This window comes from Lissotriton vulgaris, chromosome 3_1 (assembly GCF_964263255.1).
Source record: "Lissotriton vulgaris chromosome 3_1, aLisVul1.2, whole genome shotgun sequence".
NCBI lineage: Eukaryota > Metazoa > Chordata > Amphibia > Caudata > Salamandridae > Lissotriton > Lissotriton vulgaris.
The window spans coordinates 1,754,072,305-1,754,090,877 of NC_141689.1; positions in this window are offsets into that span (position 1 = coordinate 1,754,072,305).

Below are 18,573 nucleotides of genomic sequence, written 5' to 3' on the forward strand. Positions count from 1 at the left end.
TGTCACCTTAATGGGCCTCCTGCTCACTTTGATTAGCTACTATGGTCCAAATCAAGATGACCCCTCTTTTCTCAAAACCGTTTTTCGCACCTCCTAGATTTCCTAGATCTGGTTATTATGGCCCAGGACTATAATATTGTTCTTAATCCAACACTCAACAAATCTGCAAGTAGCAGAGCAGCTGTCCCTTCTAGGTCAAGGGTGTATCTACAGACTATGATGGCGCAAACTGGTCTTTACGACATTTAGAGAGGAAGATCTGGTCAGCAGCTGGGTGTATCATACTGTAACAACAAGTATCGACATAAATTAAGAATTGATTATATCTTGGTCAGCTACTCTCCAAGGTGTAAGTTTAAAGGCATAATATATCTGACGTCCCATCTTTCAGATCACTCTAGAATATTATTAGATCTTGACTGGGTGCAGGCCCACCGAACATTCCTTCTTGAGGAGAAAGAGATGTACTTCTTAGCCCGGGAGACTGAATTCTTTTTGAAGGTTAATTTAGGCTCAGCTACTACCACCGTGGTCTGGGACTCCCTTAAAGTGTTTTTAAGGGGCATTATTACTAGCAGGGTGAGTTGTAGGAACAAAAAGTATAGAGAGGAGATCGCATCCTTGGAGGCAGAAATGAAGGTAATGGAGGCAGAACTTAACAGTCAGGTTCTTTTGAGAAGGCGATTCAGAAAAGTGGGTGGTGATCAACAGAGTGTCTGAATTAAGCAGACCACTCTTACCCAGTCCACAGATCAGGGCTTGATCCATCACCGTTATTTAGCTCACTGCACCATCCCAGCTCAGAACCTGGCTATATGCAAATTAGTCTGTCCCTGGCCCAGTGCATCATGGGAACAGGGCAGACCAAACTACCAAGCCAATTCTTCACCAGAAAGGAGACAAGCTTCCGGGGACCGGTTTCTGGCATTTCAGCCGTCGTCGGCCCGGCTTGCTTGAATCCTGATGGTGCAGTGAGCAAGGGACTCATGTCTGAGTATACCCTGCCACACCTATAGTGACCAAAAACGATTCAGAAAAGGGGGTGGTGATGAACAGAGTGTCTGAATTAAGCAGACCACTCTTACCCAGTCCAAAGATCAGGGCTTGATCCATCACCATTATTTAGCTCACTGCACCATCCCAGCTCAGAACCTGGCTATATGCAAATTAGTCTGTCCCTGGCCCAGTGCATCATGGGAACAGGGCAGACCAAACTACCAAGCCAATTCTTCACCAGAAAGGAGACAAGCTTCCGGGGACCGGTTTCTGGCATTTCAGCCATCGTCAGCCCGGCTTGCTTGAATCCTGATGGTGCAGTGAGCAAGGGACTCATGTCTGAGTATACCCTGCCACACCTATAGTGGCCAAAAACGATTCAGAAAAGGGGGTGGCAGCAAGAAGATCTGGGTAAACTTAGTAAATTAATGGAGCAGTTGGAGAGTATTCTTCAAACAAGGCTTATGCGCAGATTGGATGCAAGTAAGATCGCCCATTTCGAATACGGGGAAGGGGCAGGAAAACTTCTGGCATGGAAGGCAAAGGCAGATAGGCTCCGCAATCAGATTACGGAAATCACTGCAGACAATGGGGCAGCCACTCTATCTTCAGATGAAAAAATTGGTGAGGCCTTCTTCAATTTTTTTCAAGACCTATATCAAGAAGATAGTGCTGAGGATAGGCCCAAGGTCAAGGACTAGTTGAATAGGACCACACTAGCACCCCTGAGTTCTAAACAGCAGGAAGACGTAGAACAAGACAACATGCAGGAAGTGAGGAAGGCCATAGCTGCCTGCACGAGAGGGAAAGCCGCATGGCCCAATGGGCTACCAGCTGAGCTCTACAGGTCCTTGGGCGAGGCAATAATCCCGGTCATGACACAACTATTCAATAAGATCCTATCAGAGGGCCTTAACCTCCAGGGTCCTGGAATGATGCTACAGTCATTTTGATTTTTATATCTGGTAAAAATCCTGCGAGCTGTGGGTCATATAGGCACATTTCGCTCTTGAATGCGGACTATAAAATCTTTGCCACGATTTTGCCAGCCTGGTTGGGTCTTGTCATGGGCGATATGTTCACTCTGATCAGAAGGGGTTTGTCAAAGGCAGATATCTATCAGACCTTACCTTTGACCTTATTGGAGCAATAGATATTGCCTCTACATATTCACTTCCTCTTGCAGCCTTGACACTCGATGTTACCAAGGTTTTTGACAGGGTCAATTGGCTATACCTGTCAGAAGTCATGGGGAACTTCAACTTGGGCAAGAAGTTCTGTCATACCATTCAGCTGATATACCAAGAGCCATCAGCCAGGCTGCTGGTTAATGGTAATCTGACCAAACCTTTTAAGATCACCAAGGGGACCAGGCAGGGCTGCCCTCTTTCCTCTCTTTTCGATCTGTATATCGAGCCTTTTGCTCAGTGGCTCAGGGAAGATCTTAGTACTGTGCCCTTTAAACATGGAGAGTGGGAAAAGAATGTGGCTCTGTATGCAGACAACATTTTGGTTCTTTTTGCAGACTTGGCAACAACATTCCCGGTGGTGATCAGACTGGCACAGGAATTCGGGCAAGGTCTCAGTGTACGAGGTGAACGCCGGGAAGGCCGAGGTTATGAAGTGGAACCTTGAGAGGAGCAAGCATCAGGTCAGCCCCAGCATGCAATATTTGGGGGTCAGAATTTTCCATGTCATAGCTAAGATCGCAGAAGTCAATTTAGCGCAAGTGTCAAGGGATTGCCAAAAAAAGATGACATTTTGAGCCCCATAACTATTATTGGGGGGGTAAATTTGGTCAAGATGGTGGTTCTACCTAAAAAAACCTTTCTCTCCAGTTCAATTCCCCTACACTTTGATAAAGCAGCTATTGATAAACTTCAGCTGGCCCTAAACTCCTTTGTCTGGGTATGTAGAACTACCGGAAAAGCCTGGAAGAAATTAAGGCGTAGGAGAGAGAAAGGCGGTCTTGCTTTCTCTGACCTACAATATTATGCCTGGGCTTTTCAGCGTACACATTCTTGAATGCTGTTAAAAATGCCAGTAAGCACTGGGATGGGATGAATGTTCCTGGCTATGATGGGGGGTGCCAGTCTACCTGAGGCGGGCTTTTTGTTTAAATTTGGGAAACCAAAATTCTTCAAAAAAATTAAATTTAAGGTCCTCCAGGCAATGGTCAGAACATGGGCTAGATTAAAGCACCTTGTTGGCCTTAACTACTTTTCAAGTTTAGCCCCCCTTTGGCATTCACTGGGTGCACCGGAATGTTTAAGGGACAGGTTGGCTTTACCTCTTAGAGAAGCGGGCTTGATGGTATGGAGGGGACCTGGCTTATGAGGGCGCACTCATTTCTTGGGAGAAATTGAGAGAAAGATTCGGAGTGGGCCTTTCAAAGTTTAAGTATATTCAGTTGCAGAGCTAGGTTCAAACACGTCAAAATCTCAAAAATCCCACAGGAAGGGGTAACACTCTTGAACATCAGTTTGTAGCACGGCCAGCTGGGAGGAGGAAGGTCTCATTCTGGTATTGGTCTATGGAGGAGGCTGTGGACGGTAAATTTAAACTTGCAGATGAATTATGGGGTGAATTTCTACCAAATGAACAGTGTGAGCTACTATGGCAGAACTCATTTAAGACTCCTTTTGGTATAGTAAAACCTGCCTGGCTGAAGATAAACCCCTTCTTCACCGCACACAGGGCCTATCTTTCTCCACTGAAGCTGACTAAATGTTTGAGGGGGGCTCCAGTCAGCTGTGGGAAGTGCGGTCTGGTTGAAGCCTCAGATGTACACATGTTCAAGGACTGTCCTGCCATTGCAGTTGTTTGGGATGGAGTTGGGAAGCCTTTGGTGGACATTGTGGGTGCCCCAATCCAAATAGACCTGGCTTTGATAATGTTGGATCTTACCAACCAAGGTACCGGACCAGCTAGATCCCTCTTATTCTATGCTATTCTGCTATCCAGCAGACAAATATGTAAGCATTGGACTGAATCCACCCCTCCCACGCACTCTGACTGGATGTCTTCGCTTTTTGAGACATCTAAAATGGACTTGTCCAGAGCTTGCAGCAGTAAAAAGATAGAATTCTTGGACTTGTTGCTTAAGTGGGTTGGGCTTGATTGATTGGGAGGTATATTCTTGTTTTAATTACTCATCTTAAAACAGTGTGTCCTATGAATATGCCTCCCTGGAACTCTTCGGACCACATTGGGCACCCCCACATATTCTGATTTCCAATGACGATGTCCACCAGGCTCTTGCGGGCTTAGTCGAAGAGTAACCTCTCCCCCTTTCCGGAGTTAGTGACATCCAAGTCTGTCAAAGTACATGTAGGCGGGCATTTCCATGAGATACCAACTCAATGCCTACACTTCTCAGACAATTGAGTATTGGTATGGACAGCTAGTTTGTTCAATGGGGTTTGAGGTGAATGAGGACAAAAAAAAAGAACAAAAAAAAGACATTCACCTACTCTATGAGAGCGAGGGATGTCCATCGGTGTCTTACTTAGTGATATCTCCTCAACAGTCCCATTTTGGCATCTGAATGCAGACTTTATGGCCTTACATGAAAGTTATCATCACATGCTGACCATTTGTAATCTGTTGTGTGTTGTGACCTGCTTGTCGTACCATGTTCTGGGTTTGCTGTACCGGTAGGTTGTCTCACATTTGCTTGAGGCTTTAACCCCTTCGATGCTCATGACGAGCTCAGCTCGTCATGAGGCACAGTGGAGCTGTGCTGATGACGAGCTGAGCTCGTCATGAACAAGGGGCTTTTAAATAATTCAGCACTGGAGGAAAATTGCTCTAGCAGCCAAGGTGTTAATGGTGTACGTCTACACAATCTGTTTGATTCCCCAATGTGCAAAGACTTAGGGCCAGATGCATGACCCAAATGGGCGACTCACAAATTGCATTGCATTTGCGATTCATATTTTGCGACTTGCAAATTGGGATGTACATCAGTGTCTCAGACCTTGTTTGCGTTTCCCAATGGGGTAGCAAATTGCATGTCTAATGAATCTTAGGGGTAGATGTATCAAGATTCCGATTTGCGAATTCTAAATAGCGATTTTTTGCAAATCGCTATTTAGAATTCGCAAAATGGAATGTATGTACAAAATCGCTATTTTTTTGCGATTCCTTAATATTCTTTATTTGCGAATTCGCAATTTGCGAATTCGCAAATAAGGAATAATTTCCAATGCATTCCTATGGGCCAGGAGGCCCATAGGAATGATAGTGCAATATTTCTCAAATTGCGAATTCGCAATTTGCTAATCGCAATTTGAGAATTATTTCAAGGGTGTAGGGGTGTCTCAAAGACACCCTGCTGCACCCCTGAAATTTACATGTGTGTGCATGTGGCACACATACATGCCCTACGGGCATGTATGTGTGTCACATGCCACCCTCACAAATGCCAAATAGGGCATTTTGAAAAGAAATCGCAAATTACCACCAACTTCAAGTTGGTGGTAATTTGCGATTTCTTAACACAAAATCGCTATTTCAAAAAGTTACATACATATCATTTATGGAATCGCAAAAATTGTGATTCCTTAAATGCTATGGCAAAATAAGGAATCGCAATTTTTTGTGATTCCTTAAATTGCGATTTTTTCTTACATTCCAAATCATGCTAAAAGGCCGTTTGCGACTCGCAAAGGCCGAAATTCTGTGAATTTCGGCCTTTGCGAGTCGCAAATGCCTTGATACATCTGGCCTTTAATGAGGCTGTCGCAATTTGCGACCCCATTGGGAATGTCAAGCACACACAGGGATGTTGGCCTGCTGGCGTCAGCAGACCACCATGTCTGGGATGCTTTTAAATAAAGACGTTTTCATGAAAAAAGGCTGCCCATTTTCCTTAAAGAAAAACAGGATTCATTTAAAAAAGGAAAATGAACCTTTTCAGTTTCATTTTTTAAGGGCAGGCAGTGGTTCCTGGTACCACTGCCTGCTCCTAAAAAATATATACGCACCCATACACAAAGAGAAAGGGGTCCCCTGGGGACCCCTTCCCATTTGCAAATGGTTCACCACCCTTTTGAAAAGGGTGGTAAACTGTGAGTGTTTTGAGGATGTAAATGCGATTGCAAAACAATAGTACACGGCATGGTGACCCGCTATTAGGAAGGGACGCCCCTTCCTGATAGCGAGATTCGCAAACGATATTTTGCAAGTCAGTGACTCGCAAAATAGCCTTTGTACATGCCTGGAACCTTCTTTGCAGTCGCCAAGGCGCCGACCTCCTGTTTTCGGCCTCAAAAAAGGGTTGTACATTTGGCCCTTAGGCTAGAGCAGGGATTACTACATTTGCGTTTGTTGAGGAGAGCTGCTTGGCTAAAAAAGGAATCATCTATATTTGTTCATGATAACTAGTATGTAAGTTTCTGATTGTAGTGCTCCAAATAAACCTATGGCCATTTTGCACCATGTGCTTACTGGGAGAGCATATATTTGTAGAGGAGGAGCCTAATACCGACAGCACCCTTAGAGTATGTCTTCACCATCTGAGGAAGAATGGCGAACCATACTTGGCATTGTTGCGCTCTTTTGTTTGCCACAATTACCCGATGCCCATCATGTGTTAGAACAATGACTTTTTTCTTCAGTGTTGCAGGGATGATGTCATTGTCTTGATGTCACCAACAGTTTTTGATCACGCTAAGCTTGACTTTGTATACAGCCATGCAAGTTTATGTACCACCTCAAATTATCTTGAGGAATACATAATGCCCACAATGAAGTTTATGTATTTCTTTTGCAATTACTTTCTTATCTTGATTGACTCCATACGAAGCCAGGACATGTAGTTGGCTGGGTTGTTGTCCTTTTATGATTTGTGTATGATGGTGTTTGCGTGTTCTTGTGAATAAACAGTCCCCATTCTTTAATGCAAATTGGCATCTTGAATCTAGGGTTCCTAAATATGAATGCCATTAGATGGGCCTGATGATCATTCACTAGGGTGAACTGCTTGCTGTCTATGAAAATGTAACTGTGTTCTCATGTCCATACTACTGCAAGAATCTGTTTGAGATTATGTTAGAATGACTTGTGCTGGCAAACAGAAGATTTACCGGCAGCTGTTTTACTAATTATGGGGCATATTATCAAGGAGGTTTATCTCAACTTTTTTGGCTTTAAAAGCCAAGAAAGCGGAGATAAAATTATCTCCCTATTACCTAGATGTCGCTAACACCAGTTAGCAACAGCTAGTAGGAGATAGCGACCATCTTGGACCCCGCTTTGCATGTCAGTGATATTTATCACTAATGACATGCAAAGTGGGCATGCCAAGATGTTAGCGACTGGAAACAGTCGCTAACATCGCTATCTCCTATTACCAACTTTTGGAGATATTCGCGCTAAGCGCGAATATCTCCAAAAGCTAACACCTGCCCCTGAGCAGTTCTTAGCCATGTTATCCAATGGTAGGTGGATAACATGGCTAAGAGCATTAGCTCTGTAATGCATGAATATCGCTGACTTTTCAGCGATATTCATGCATTTAGGCCGATTTTTATCGCTTAGGAGATAAACCTTGATAATAGCAAGGTTCCTAGGCGATAAAAATCGCCGCAGCTCGGCAATAAAAATATCGCCGCTAAACCAACATAGCGATAATTAGTGTCTGAATTAAGCAGACCACTCATACCCAGTCCAAAGATCAGGGCTTGATCCATCACCGTTTTTTAGCTCACTGCACCATCCCAGCTCAGAACCTGGCTACATGCAAATTAGTCTGTTCCTGTCCCAGTGCATGATGGGAACAGGGCAAACCAAACTACCAAGCCAATTCTTATACTGGGAAGGAAACAAGCTTCCGGGGACCGGTTTCTGGCATTTCAGCCGTCGTCGGCCCGGTTGCTTGACTCCTGATGGTGCAATGAGCAAGGGACTCACATCTGAGTATACCCTTCCACGCTTACGGTGAACAAAATGATTCAGAAAAGGGGGTGGTGATGAACAGAGTGTCTGAATTAAGCAGACCACTCTTACCCAGTCCAAAGATCAGGGCTTGATCCATCACCGTTTTTTAGTCACTGCACCATCCCAGCTCAGAACCTGGCTACATGCAAATTAGTCTGTTCCTGTCCCAGTGCATGATGGGAACAGGGCAAACCAAACTACCAAGCCAATTCTTATACTGGGAAGGAAACAAGCTTCCGGGGACCGGTTTCTGGCATTTCAGCCGTCGTCGGCCCGGTTGCTTGACTCCTGATGGTGCAATGAGCAAGGGACTCACATCTGAGTATACCCTTCCACGTTTACGGTGAACAAAATGATTCAGAAAAGGGGGTGGTGATGAACAGAGTGTCTGAATTAAGCAGACCACTCTTACCCAGTCCAAAGATCAGGGCTTGATCCATCACCGTTTTTTAGCTCACTGCACCATCCCAGCTCAGAACCTGGCTTCATGCAAATTAGTCTGTTCCTGTCCCAGTGCATGATGGGAACAGGGCAAACCAAACTACCAAGCCAATTCTTATACTGGGAAGGAAACAAGCTTCCGGGGACCGGTTTCTGGCATTTCAGCCGTCGTCGGCCCGGCTTGCTTTAATCCTAATGGTGCAATGAGCAAGGGACTCACATCTGAGTATACCCTTTCACGCTTATGGTGGACAAAATGATTCAGAAAAGGGGATGGTGATGAACAGAGTGTCGGAATTAAGCAGACCACTCTTACCCAGTCCAAAGATCAGGGCTTGATCCATCACCATTTTTTAGCTCACTGCACCATCCCAGCTCAGAACCTGGCTACATGCAAATTAGTCTGTTCCTGTCCCAGTGCATGATGGGAACAGGGCAAACCAAACTACCAAGCCAATTCTTATACTGGGAAGGAAACAAGCTTCCGGGGACCGGTTTCTGGCATTTCAGCCGTCGTCGGCCCGGCTTGCTTGAATCCTGATGGTGCAATGAGCAAGGGACTCACATCTGAGTATACCCTTCCACGCTTATGGTGGACAAAATGATTCAGAAAAGGGGGTGGTGATGAACAGAGGTCTGAATTAAGCAGACCACGCTTACCCAGTCCAAAGATCAGGGCTTGATTCATCTCTGTTTTTTAGCTTACTGCACCATCCCAGCTCAGAACCTGGCTACATGCAAATTAGTCTGTTCCTGTCCCAGTGCATGATGGATTGGTTCCTGGGATGATACAACGCCCCAGTTCCTCTTGTGTACGGTTGATGTGACAACCGACTGTTCAGTGAAGTACCCTGTGTCCAGCTGGTACGAGGGAGCATAGCTGAATAAGGCTTCCTGCTTAAAGGATGTTGGAAGTGGGTGCAGTAACAGAGTATTGACCCTGATGAATCTGCCATAAAGGTTTCTGGGCAGTGAAACATGTTGGTCACAGGTAGTGGTATGCAACTTTAAGCTACCCTCCTTTTTATTTCAACTTCGCACACCCGATTCATAAATAAAAGTAGTTCAAGTGGTGTGGTTGTTGATTTTATCCTTCACTCTGTTTTGTTTGTCCAAGGAGTCACGCTCTAAATCTCCTTGATATGCACCTTCTCTCTTTTCTTTTCTCTCACTAACTCACCAATAATTCTGGAATAGGAACGGCCGCCTATGATGAGAAAGGGGCCAAGACTCTGGTAAACATCTGACCAGATTTCCCCGAGGGTGTTCGCCCGTGAGGTGCCTTCCTCTCCGCTACACATTTTTTCACTTATTATTTTGGTACATGTGTGGGTCTGTGTATGGTCCTAAACAGGGCTGACATTTCTTTGGTTGCGCCGAGTTGAAAATTCATGAACCCCCCACAATCAGTGATAATGACAGACTAGAATGTCTGTTCTAGGACGGTAATGCATTAGAGACAACAAACACCTTAATATAGAAATATTATCGGGTGTTTTTCCGAAATTCTATTTTTGAGAATTTAGACGGATCAAAGTCGCATGCCAGCTAGATAATTACTAACATATGTCCCGGGTTTTGGGAATCTTTTTGATTGCATTTGATGAGTGGAGGGCCTTTCCCATTAATACCCGTAATATTCCCTCTAAGCTCCTCTTGGTATTGAATGCCAGTGCATGATGGGAACAGGGCAAACCAAACTACCAAGCCAATTCTAATACTGGGAAGGAAACAAGCTTCTGGCATTTTCTGGCATTTCAGCCGTGGTCGGCCCGGCTTGCTTGAATCCTGATGGTGCAATGAGCAAGGGACTGGTGAAGAATTGGCTTGGTAGTTTAGTCTGCCCTGTTCCCATGATGCACTGGGCCAGAGACAGACTGATTTGCATATAGCCAGGTTCTGAACTGGGATGTGCAGTGAGCTAAATAATGGTGATGGATCAAGCCCTGATCTTTGGACTGGGTAAGAGTGGTCTGCTTAATTCAGACACTCTGTTCATCACCACCCCCTTTTCTGAATCGTTTTTGGCCACTATAGGTGTGGCAGGGTATACTCAGACATGAGTCCCTTGCTCACTGCACCATCAGGATTCAAGCAAGCTGGGCCGACGACGGCTGAAATGTCAGAAACCGGTCCCCGGAAGCTTGTCTCCTTTCTGGTGAAGAATTGGCTTGGTGGTTTAGTCTGCCCTGTTCCCATGATGCACTGGGCCAGGGACAGACTGATTTGCATATAGCCAGGTTCTGAGCTGGGATGGTGCAGTGAGCTAAATAACGGTGATGGATCAAGCCCTGATCTTTGGACTGGGTAAGAGTGATCTGCTTAATTCAGACACTCTGTTCATCACCACCCCCTTTTCTGAATCGTAGTCCACTTAAGGAGCTGCTGACGGTGGCATACTCATATGTACTCTGAGCAGAAGCTTGTAATTCCTAAGAATGTTAGCCTTCACTGATATCTGTGTGAGATGGAGTCTTTTTTAAGCTTTTATGAAGCCAGAGAAATAAATATGTTAGAAAAATATGGCAATTTGTTAGATGGCTTTTGTAGAATTTCTACTTTCTGGTATTCATGGTTAGATTCGAATTGGTAGTAATTGACATATCAGATTCACAGTTTTTTAATTGTATTGTTCCATGGACACTCCAAACATTAGGATTTCATCACTGTAGTTCAGTGATTTGACAATGGGTCAGGTCAACCTCCCGATCGCTTCTCAAAATATCTCTGCTGTAGGCTGTATTTTCGAAATGCATTGTATTGTATGAGAATAAACTGTTATGTGCTGTGAATTCTGTGATATATTGTCAGTCTTTATGAAGTTTGAGTACATGGCTATCCGGTCATTTATGTGAGACCCTGTGTGTCACTACAATTCTATGGCAGTATTGGCTATCCTAAATGTGTAGCTGACAATCCATGTTGTGCTAGGGTACCAACACTAGTAAGAACACCCAGGGAGTTGGTCCTTTGGACTCAGATGATTTAAGCTGCCTGTGATTTGGGATACCGTCATAATGGTCTTAATAATCTCTTAAATGCAATAGGCTAGATGTTCACATCCTTAATATTGTCATTACAATGCAGAAGACGTGAACATCTCATCCTCCACATAGGGGCTGGAAATCTTTTTGGTACTTGCAATGAGACGCCAACCAGTTGCAGTTTAATGAGTGTTTGATTGGCACATGTCAACCCTCAAAGCATCAGTCAATGTGGGAAGCACTGTTTAAAGGGGACAATGTACCCTTTCAAATTGTTCTTTTCTCTATTGCATCTGTGCTTGCGGATCGGTTTAGGAGGGTCGTCCACAAACAGAGATCCACCGACTGAACACTAGGGAAAAGGGACGTGACACCCCAGCCATGAGAAAGTGCTGCCCGTAGAATAAATCAGGCTTTCTGACCCCAGCCCTGGGATGGCCTTCAGAAAGTTAAACCTCCATCTGCCTCCACAGGGTGCAGAAAGCCACTTGCACCTGGGATTCTTATGTATAAACGAAAAACAGAAGGGGTAGGATGGAGATAGTTCAGCCAGTCATCGCCTTTAAAGGCCCTATAATATTTCTGACCCCGGTTAGGCAGTTTGGGGGCTTACTCCCAATCTGTCCTGCTGTGGTATACAGAAAGGCACCTAGTACCCATGGTGTATTATTATTATTATTTTTGTAATGAAAGAGGTGGGGAGGCTCACCCAGACAAACAGACTCCTAAAGGGCTGAACAGACTTACTGCTCCCTATGGAGGCAGATTGTAGCTTACCCCAAATATGCCCTTCCTTGGAGGAAAAAGCCCATTAGTTGCAGGGATTCATTAAAAAGAGGATGGGATAGGGCTATCACATACAGGCATATGTTCTTCCCCCAACCTTTAAAAGGCCCAAATATGTTTTTGCCCCCATATGAGACGTTTGGTGGGATTGCCTTCAATCTGCTCTCCCTGGGGGCCAGAAAGCCCACCAAAACCAGGAATTGTCTCTGTTTTTAAAATGGGGTGGGCGGTGTACTGCTCAAGTATCAGTACTTATACCCACTACTAAGGGGATATACAGTCTTAATGTGGCCCCTTTGCAGCAGGTTGGGGCCATAGAAAGACTGCTGCCCATGAGCAGATAAAAGTCCACAAGTAGTCAGAGAATAATATAAAAAAGTATGAGATGGGGTGGCCTGCACAGGCATTGGACCTTAGCCCTGCACCTAAAGGGCCCAACTGTCTTTCACCCAACCGTCGGGCAGATTGGAGAGATTACACCAAGGGGAGCATGGTCAGACTGGAACAGAAACTAGAACCAGCACCAAAATAAAAGTGGCCCTCATTTGAAATGGGTATTCAAAAGGTTGCTTACAAAATTAAAGGAGGAGTATCTCCAAGACACAGTGTCCTAGTGATCAAATGCGGAGGGAGAGAAATGCAGATAAACATAGACAGGTTTCCGGCGGGCTGCTAAAATCTGACAAAACGCTCAGTTAAAGGCCCCAGAAGGATGTAAGCACGTTGAACCATAAGTACACGGTCTGGCATTTAGCTGAGCCTGGGACGGGTGCGCCTTAGCATGTGCAGACCTCTCGACTCAACTCACTAGTCTGCCCTGTTCCCATGATGCACTGGGCCAGGGACAGACTGATTTGCATATAGCCAGGTTCTGAGCTGGGATGGTGCAGTGAGCTAAATAACGGTGATGGATCAAGCCCTGATCTTTGGACTGGGTAAGAGTGATCTGCTTAATTCAGACACTCTGTTCATCACCACCCCCTTTTCTGAATCGTAGTCCACTTAAGGAGCTGCTGACGGTGGCATACTCATATGTACTCTGAGCAGAAGCTTGTAATTCCTAAGAATGTTAGCCTTCACTGATATCTGTGTGAGATGGAGTCTTTTTTAAGCTTTTATGAAGCCAGAGAAATAAATATGTTAGAAAAATATGGAAATTTGTTAGATGGCTTTTGTAGAATTTCTACTTTCTGGTATTCATGGTTAGATTCGAATTGGTAGTAATTGACATATCAGATTCACAGTTTTTTAATTGTATTGTTCCATGGACACTCCAAACATTAGGATTTCATCACTGTAGTTCAGTGATTTGACAATGGGTCAGGTCAACCTCCCGATCGCTTCTCAAAATATCTCTGCTGTAGGCTGTATTTTCGAAATGCATTGTATTGTATGAGAATAAACTGTTATGTGCTGTGAATTCTGTGATATATTGTCAGTCTTTATGAAGTTTGAGTACATGGCTATCGGGTCATTTATATGAGACCCTGTGTGTCACTACAATTCTATGGCAGTATTGGCTATCCTAAATGTGTAGCTGACAATCCATGTTGTGCTAGGGTACCAACACTAGTAAGAACACCCAGGGAGTTGGTCCTTTGGACTCAGATGATTTAAGCTGCCTGTGATTTGGGATACCGTCATAATGGTCTTAATAATCTCTTAAATGCAATAGGCTAGATGTTCACATCCTTAATATTGTCATTACAATGCAGAAGACGTGAACATCTCATCCTCCACATAGGGGCTGGAAATCTTTTTGGTACTTGCAATGAGACGCCAACCAGTTGCAGTTTAATGAGTGTTTGATTGGCACATGTCAACCCTCAAAGCATCAGTCAATGTGGGAAGCACTGTTTAAAGGGGACAATGTACCCTTTCAAATTGTTCTTTTCTCTATTGCATCTGTGCTTGCGGATCGGTTTAGGAGGGTCGTCCACAAACAGAGATCCACCGACTGAACACTAGGGAAAAGGGACGTGACACCCCAGCCATGAGAAAGTGCTGCCCGTAGAATAAATCAGGCTTTCTGACCCCAGCCCTGGGATGGCCTTCAGAAAGTTAAACCTCCATCTGCCTCCACAGGGTGCAGAAAGCCACTTGCACCTGGGATTCTTATGTATAAACGAAAAACAGAAGGGGTAGGATGGAGATAGTTCAGCCAGTCATCGCCTTTAAAGGCCCTATAATATTTCTGACCCCGGTTCGGCAGTTTGGGGGCTTACTCCCAATCTGTCCTGCTGTGGTATACAGAAAGGCACCTAGTACCCATGGTGTATTATTATTATTATTATTTTTGTAATGAAAGAGGTGGGGAGGCTCACCCAGACAAACAGACTCCTAAAGGGCTGAACAGACTTACTGCTCCCTATGGAGGCAGATTGTAGCTTACCCCAAATATGCCCTTCCTTGGAGGAAAAAGCCCATTAGTTGCAGGGATTCATTAAAAAGAGGATGGGATAGGGCTATCACATACAGGCATATGTTCTTCCCCCAACCTTTAAAAGGCCCAAATATGTTTTTGCCCCCATATGAGACATTTGGTGGGATTGCCTTCAATCTGCTCTCCCTGGGGGCCAGAAAGCCCACCAAAACCAGGAATTGTCTCTGTTTTTAAAATGGGGTGGGCGGTGTACTGCTCAAGTATCAGTACTTATACCCACTACTAAGGGGATATACAGTCTTAATGTGGCCCTTTGCAGCAGGTTGGGGCCATAGAAAGACTGCTGCCCATGAGCAGATAAAAGTCCACAAGTAGTCAGAGAATAATATAAAAAAGTATGAGATGGGGTGGCCTGCACAGGCATTGGACCTTAGCCCTGCACCTAAAGGGCCCAACTGTCTTTCACCCAACCGTGGGGCAGATTGGAGAGATTACACCAAGGGGAGCATGGTCAGACTGGAACAGAAACTAGAACCAGCACCAAAATAAAAGTGGCCCTCATTTGAAATGGGTATTCAAAAGGTTGCTTACAAAATTAAAGGAGGAGTATCTCCAAGACACAGTGTCCTAGTGATCAAATGCGGAGGGAGAGAAATGCAGATAAACATAGACAGGTTTCCGGCGGGCTGCTAAAATCTGACAAAACGCGCAGTTAAAGGCCCCAAAAGGATGTAAGCACGTTGAACCATAAGTACACGGTCTGGCATTTAGCTGAGCCTGGGACGGGTGCGCCTTAGCATGTGCAGACCTCTCGACTCAACTCACTTGGTCCTGACGAAAACCTAACAATTATTGAAAAGGTTGAAACATGTTGACCATATTCTCACTATAACTCTGATACTTTCTGGTCAAACCACGCCAGTAGAAGTATCCCACCTGTTTTTAATCGTGTCACATGACTATAGAATAAAGACTGCAGGGAGCACATGTAGAACATTTTTTAACTCACTTTCACAACTCACAAAATAACCAGCTCCGCTGCAGTTGCAGGCGTCGAAGCCCACATGAGTGGCACTCGGTCACTCGGATGGACCCCGATGATGAGCCGAATAATGACGCATGTCACCAACCAGGTTGGTGAGTGAGGGGTTTATAAAAAAATAAAGAATTCTTCGTTTATCTGCATTTCTCTCCCTCCGCATTTGATCACTAGGACACTGTGAGCTGGGGATACTCCTCCTTTGGATTTGTAAGAATTAAGCTCCAGGGGACTAGGAGTATAACCCAATAGAATACTTACTCTCCCATTGTTTATTACATATTCAAAAGATTGCCCACATTTGTAAATCAATGCAACTCTGAACTGTTTAAAACATGCTCTCTTAGGGGGTGCATGCTGTAGGCAGTGTTTGTAATGATCTTAGGGCAATTAGCAATAAAATTGACAATGGGAACTGATTTAGAGATCAGGCCAATAAAGTGGCTGAGGATATTAATTATGCCACCTTTACAGACTGCTGCCCGCCATATCTGAAGATCACCAACAGCCAACGGTAATCTCTGAGCCTTCGGAGGGAACACTGTTATGGCGGTTTCTCTGAAGGCACAGCAAGTATCTTACATAGCTGCCTTCTATCAGGTCATCACCCACCAAATGTTTTTGTTTGTCAAAAAAGTGTATGACCACTCCCCTCACACCATGGAATTTTTCTCCATTCGTTTTGGTCACATTTTTCTTTTTTTCTGTTCAGGACTGCTATGTGTTTGGTAGAGGGATGAACAGAAAAAAATATATATTAGACTATGTGTAGTTAAAAAAAGAGTGGTCCAACTGATGTACTTACTCTGATGGCTACTACTCCATCACAAATAATAACAAAACAACAATACAGAGAGGGCAAAGTGAATGGAGTCACTCTTAGTCCCCCTAAATCATCAATATCAAACAACAGAAGAGTGTGTTCATAAAAGAAGACTTTGTGAAAAGAGTCACTCTAATTAGGTAAAAGAACCCTCACTCACCAACCTAGTGGTGACATTCTTCATCATAGGGTTCCCACCAGAGATGCCAACTGCATCTCTGGTGTGCTACGACGCCTGATTACAGCGGAGCAGGTTGTTTTTGTGTGCCTTCAGTGTGATAAGTGCAATGAGTGAATTAAAAAGTGCTGTTGTTTTATCCAGAAAACTTTAATGGGGGAAAACAGGGCATTGAATAAAAACAAGTGAAGTAGATGTCCCTATCTGGTTTTAATTGACCAGATACATTCTAAAAAATGAACGTTTGGTTAACATGGCTTACCCTAACCTTTGGTGAAATCAACCGAAATAACTCACGGTTGTGTAGCATCCTTCAAGTACTTCTCCAAAGCCATGAGTGTCTGAAAAATACAAAAACAAAAACATATCTTGGCACAGCATCGGTTATACTTTTATGCATACATTCAGAAATCATGAAGTGATTAATCCCAGGCCAGAGCTCTTCATAAAACAGCGGCCATCACAAGGCCATCACAAGCCAAACTATTTATTAATAGTGTAACACGATATGCCGGTTGACAACCAATTTTTACATGTCAATTTCCAACAAAAGGAAGGCTAAGTAATTTTATGCCCCCACAAGTTTTTACCAAATGTCAGGTGTATTAGCCTGCAAAACCAGCTTGAGTAGCACTGGCGGTAATAATATTCAGAGAACGTCACTATTAAACCAGCATCATGAATGTTGGTCGATACGGCAGACTATACACACCAGAGTGAATATTTAGTTATTAAAATCATAGAGAACACTGGGCTTACGTTAAAATTCAAGTAACACCACTCCTTAGGTTCTGGTGGGTGGCGGGACTCTGAATCAAAATCTGTAACGGAGGAAAAACAATATTACGTTCTGGAAAGAGCCTCCAAGTGTAAGAGTCGCCATACAGTGTCAGTCGACATAAAAACCCAAGACAAAATAGTACTCACTTAGCAAGAATCAACCGTCAGCAGGATACCTATTTGGTCCCAACAGACTTGGGGATACCAGAGGCACCTTTGCGGGAGAATTTATAGTGAGTATTTTGACGGGAAAAATGCTCTCTGCATCCTGCCGTATTTCCGCATCACATGACCTGCCAAGGTCACGTAATTCACAAAGGTGTCACTGCAGAAGTGTAAGAGAATAATAACGGAGGCTAGAATGCTAACCTCACTTGCGTTCTCAGTCGAAAGAAACGTGTTGAAACTTTCAAAAAAACATTTAACATTCGATAGCACATAACTGAGGTGCCCTTCATAATTTGAACTGAGAGATACCCTACTCATAAGCCATAAGTGTTCAATGGACAAGGTGCTTCAACACATTTGTGGTAGATTACTCTATCAGATCACTGACACAATTGTGGTAAACAATATCGTTGACAAAAATATTGTGCCAAAATTATTATTTACCATAACATTGTGCTCCTTTACTTATAATGGTAAGTAGGAAAATATTAGAAAAAAATATGTGTAGTAATGAATGTAAATATTCATAAAATGAATAAACTAAAATAAATAATTTTATTTATTATGTTACACTATGAGGCTCATTACGATATCGGGCGGAATGCCTCCACCCAACACTGTCTAGGACTCGGGAACGACCAACTTGAGGTCGCGGCTCCGACCGCCGGATTATGATGCGACTGAACACTGTTCGGTCAGATTCTCATTGTTTCCTATGGGAGCTCGGATTAACCCCGAGAACTGGCCATAATACAGTCTCCAATGGGTAAATGGGGTGTGTGTGCGTGTAAAACCCTGCACCCTGTCGCAGGCACCCCATGGTGCCTGCCACACAGTGCAGGCTTTTACAGAAGGGTACCGTAGGTACCCACTCGGCCACTAAATGTAGGCTGCGGGGGCTATGAGGCCCTGCGAGGGCCCCCCAAAGTCACTCTCCGATAGCCTTTCAGTGTCGGAACAGCCGGTGCGGGAAGGCTGTTGGAAATCAACCCTGTAATCCCAACGTCTGGAACAGCATCCATAGGAGGTTATGGTGCGGTTTCAACCAACAGG